Consider the following 4,472-nt stretch of genomic DNA (forward strand, 5'->3'; position numbering starts at 1 on the left):
GTAAGCTGTGACAAAGCGAGAGAGAGGCATGGACACATATACACTACCAGGCGTGGGGTAGATGGCTTGTGGGAGGCAGCTGCGTGGCATGGGGAGATCAACTCGGTGCTTTGTGACCGCCTGGAGGGGTGGGATGGAGAGGGTGGGAGGGAGGGAGACGTGGGAGGGAGGGGATATGGGAACAGATGTATATGTGTGGCTGATTCACTTTGCTGTAGAGCAGAAACTAATACACCATTGTGAAGAAATTATACTCCAATAGGGTTGTAAAAAAAAAAAAGAAAGGCCCATCTATCACCTCTTGGGGTAATGAGCACTCTATCTTTCCTACCTGCACAGTGAGGCAGTTAATTTCTTAAAAAAAAAAAAAAAAGAAATAGAGTCTGCCTTTAACTGAGTAGAAAATATACAGCAGAAACTAACACAACAATGTAAAGCAATTATACTCCAATAAAGATGTTAAAAAAAATTAACAACAACAAAAAATTGAGTAGAAAAGAGGGTAAGACAAATCCTTAGAAATAACCAATCTTTAAGAAAAGAAGATCCATCAGTGGAAGAGAAACCCATGGTGAAGGCCAAAAGGAGCAGTTATAACACTGAGGCTGAGAACTAGGAGAGTGTATAACGGATGCCAAGTGAGGAGAGAATTTCAAGAAGGAAGTTAATACCAAAGTTTAATTAATACTGAGGCAGAAGGAAGAGGAGTAATATTTGCTAAAGACTCATTATGAGACAGGCACTTACAGGTGTTTTGCAAGTACTAACTTATTTTGGTGCTTATAATATTAAAGCATATTTTTTCCCATTTCACAGATACGAAAGATGCTCAAATGAGGGAGATACCTTGCCCAAAGACACACAGTGTGTGAAAGTGTCAAGATTCAAATACAGATCTGTCTAATTCCAATCTCTGGCTTTTCCCACGAATACACAATGACTCACTGACTTGTATAGAAGAGCTTATGAAGCTGTAACATCACTGACTTGTATAGAATAGCTTATAAAGCTGTCACATATAACAAACCTACTTAGACTGATATAAAATCCCTCTGAGGTGGTCAGGAAGTTCCTCTCCAACTACTGGATGGTGCTCAGGCTTTACCATTGAACATTCCTGAAGGAACAATGTTCTCTCAGAACCCTGCTCATGTTGGAAGGGCTACTCTTCCCTCCTACCTTTGTGACTCCTTCCAGATACCATTTAAACATTACCTCCTCCAGCAAGGTCAATGTCCTATCTTAGGTGGAGTTGGTGACTCGAAGCTCAGATGCATACCTCTATAGGAGCACTTACTATGCTCTGTTTTAGTTGTTGCTTTATGTCTCTACCTCTTCCGTCATAGGCTGTGTCTATACTTCCTGTCACGATGTCTATATACCTGACTTATAATAGACAATAGATATTTGTCAAATGTAGACTGAATGAATAAAAGAATGAAAAAAATCCTGAAGACTGAATAAGATGAGAAAGGTAGAGGAATGACAAGCAGAAACAAGAGCATATATGAAAGTCTGAAAGCATGAAAGAGGATGGGATATACAGAAGAGAAAACACTGCCATATGGAAATTTAAGCTCACTTCATCACACATATATGAAATTCAGAACCATATGGTTATGGAATTTGCTAGGAGGAGCAGAGAAAGAGGTGGGAAAGCTAAGGGTTGTAACAGACACTGCTGGTTGCTGTCTAGTAGCCAAACTGTAACAGAGAAGAACAAACCTGACTCCATATTAGATCTATTTCTTTAGCTCTAACCCTTGTGGTCTGTTGCCTGTGCTTAGTCATGCTGGCTCTGTACCTTTTGTAAAAGATGTTGACTCTAGCCTGAAATATACAGGATAGCCCATTCTCAAGGCTCTGACCTTCAAAGGTATAACTTTTTTTTTTTTTTTTTTTTTTCAGTATGTGGGCCTCTCACTGTTGTGGCCTCTCCCGTTGCGGAGCACAGGCTCCGGACGCGCAGGCCCAGTGGCCATGGCTCACGGGTCCAGCCGCTCCGCGACATGTGGGATCTTCCTGGACCGGGGCACGAACCCGTGTCCCCTGCATCGGCAGGCGGACTCTCAACCACTGCGCCACCAGGGAAGCCCAAAGGTATAACATTTTCCCATGCATATGGAGATAAAAATTTGCAGAACAGAAAACAAAAATTGTCTTGTTGGAAGTTTATAGGAACATTGTGAACAGACCTACATGGACAACTAACTGTACGAACAAAGGATTCCGGCACAAAGAAGTTTGCACAACGAGCCACAGCCTCTCCTCTTTTAGTATAAAAGAAGCCTGAATTCTAACTCAGGTAAGATGGTTCTTTGGGACACCATCTTATCAGTATGTTGCCTTTCCAAATAAAGGCACTATACCTTGCCCCAACACCTCCTCTCTGGATTTATTGGCTTGTCATGTAGCAAGCCAGCATGAGCTTGGACTCCGTAACAATATCTCTCTTCCTAACAGAACTCTGAGTTCAGAAGTTCACCTGCATATAACAATGTGCTTCAGGGACTGCTTATTCCCAGGCTTGGGAAGGAAGAGCGGGGGTTCCTGTTGTCTAAGGCAATCCTGATGGGTACATACCTCTTGCCCAGGTTGGTGTAGATATGCATATGTGATGCAACATATCCAACCATGTGCTTATGCCCGGTAGAAACTTCATTTCTATTTATTAGTCACTACCTACTAATTGGGGTGATCTCAAGCCACTATTATTACCACATAGTAATAATTGTCGGGCTTCCCTGGTGGCACAGTGGTCCGGAGCCTGTGCTCCGCAACGGGAGAGGCCACAGTGGAAAAAAGAAAATAAATAAATAAAAAATAATAATTGTCATTTATTGTGCATGTGCTGTGCTAAGCACACTAACAAGCGCTTTAGACACCTCATGTATAAACAAGCCCTAGGAGCAATCTCTTTGCTGGGGGAAGGGTTCAGGACTGACTTAATTTCTAGACAATGTATTTCAGTTTGCATTAGCTAATCCATTTTGTTCAAAAGAACAAATCACTCTTTGACCCCAGTGGGAAGAAAAAGATAAGGCCTATTTATTACACACGTCAATGTCACAAGAGAGAAGATTCCTTAGACCAGATATTCTTCCCTGGGTAGATGCAGTATTGATTTTCACGAACCTACCTTGGAGAAAGCCCGGCTGCTGCAGGACGGTCATTTGAGTCACGCAGGAATGCTCAGGGAGGCTGGGCTCTGGCTCTCGAGTCTGCTAGGAGGCTGCGTTCTTCTGACTGGCCGGGCAGAACGGAGCCCCGCCGAGCCGAGCTGCGGGGCCCACGCAGCGATGGCCAGCAGCGTGGCTGCATGATGCGTCCCTGCCTTGTCCGCTGCAGTCTCCGCCAGCAGCAGGCTGGGAGTTGAAACGCCAGGCGACACCCCCACCCCCACCCCCGGGCCTTGTATCCTATCCCACAGGACAGTATGCACCTTAAGGTCCTAAAGAAAAGGCACAAAATGTCCAAGGAATGTTTAGAAATAATTTGAGAGGGTGTGTAGGGAAACCATGACGTCATCAGGACACCAGCTCTGGGATGCTGAGCATCAACCTCTCCTGAGTGAAAATGACTGTTATGACTCTTCAGCGTCCTCTGCCTTCGAGGCTGACGTGGCAGACAGAGTCCAGTTCATCCGCTTGGGCTGCGGCAGGATCTGTGCCTGTGTCACGTGGCTTCTGGTCACCTATGCAAACTTTCTGGTGACATTGGTCTTGCTGCTGCCTTCCAAAGACTTCTGGTACTCCGTGGTCCACGGGATCATTTTTTTTTTTTTATTTGCAGTACGCAGGCCTCTCACTGTTGTGGCCTCTTCCGTTGTGGAGCACAGGCTCCGGATGTGCAGGCTCAGCGGCCATGGCTCACGGGCCCAGCCGCTCCGCGGCATGTGGGATCCTCCCAGACTGGGGCATGAACCCGCGTCCCCTGCATCGGCAGGCGGACTCTCAACCACTGCACCACCAGGGAAGCCCCCCCCCCAACGGGATCATTTTTAACTGCCTGGCGGTGCTTGCCCTGTGGTGTCTCACCTGAGGACCATGGTCACCCAGCCGGGCGCAGTACCCAAAGGAAATGCTACTAAAGAAGGCACGGAGGTTTGCAGCTGAAGCCTGGAGAAGGGATCTGTACAAGTGTCCCAAGTGCTGCTGTATCAAGCCTGAGCGTGCCCACCACCACAGTACTTAAACCCAAATCCGCTCCATATACAATGACAAAGCAGAAATAGAGAGGCTGAAGAGCGAGAAGCCCACGTGGGAGCAGTGGCTGCGATAGGAAGGGATGAAATCCGTCTTTGGGGGGCCCCCTTCGAAGCTCTGGATGAACCCCTTCATCGGCTTCTGCTTTAGGCAGCTGCAGACAAGACCCAGGAAAGGGGGCCCCCCGTTCTCAGTGTGAGGCCCTCTCATCATGCTGGAACTTGTTAACGGACTTTATTTATTTGGGGTCAGAAAGGGTATCAACAG

The 4,472-nt window shown here is 46.5% G+C and overlaps 1 pseudogene across 1 annotated transcript; it reads left to right on the plus strand.

The window, feature by feature from the left end:
* Positions 1-3,518: 3,518 nt before the first annotated feature.
* LOC309792473 (palmitoyltransferase ZDHHC7-like) lies at positions 3,519-4,194 on the plus strand (annotated as a pseudogene). The gene is made up of 2 exons: positions 3,519-3,755; positions 3,982-4,194. The product of its transcript is annotated as a palmitoyltransferase ZDHHC7-like (transcript).
* The last annotated feature ends 278 nt before the right edge of the window (positions 4,195-4,472 follow it).

Source organism: Mesoplodon mirus, assembly GCF_964341445.2.
Source record: "Mesoplodon mirus genome assembly, chromosome: 17".
Classification (NCBI taxonomy): domain Eukaryota; kingdom Metazoa; phylum Chordata; class Mammalia; order Artiodactyla; family Ziphiidae; genus Mesoplodon; species Mesoplodon mirus.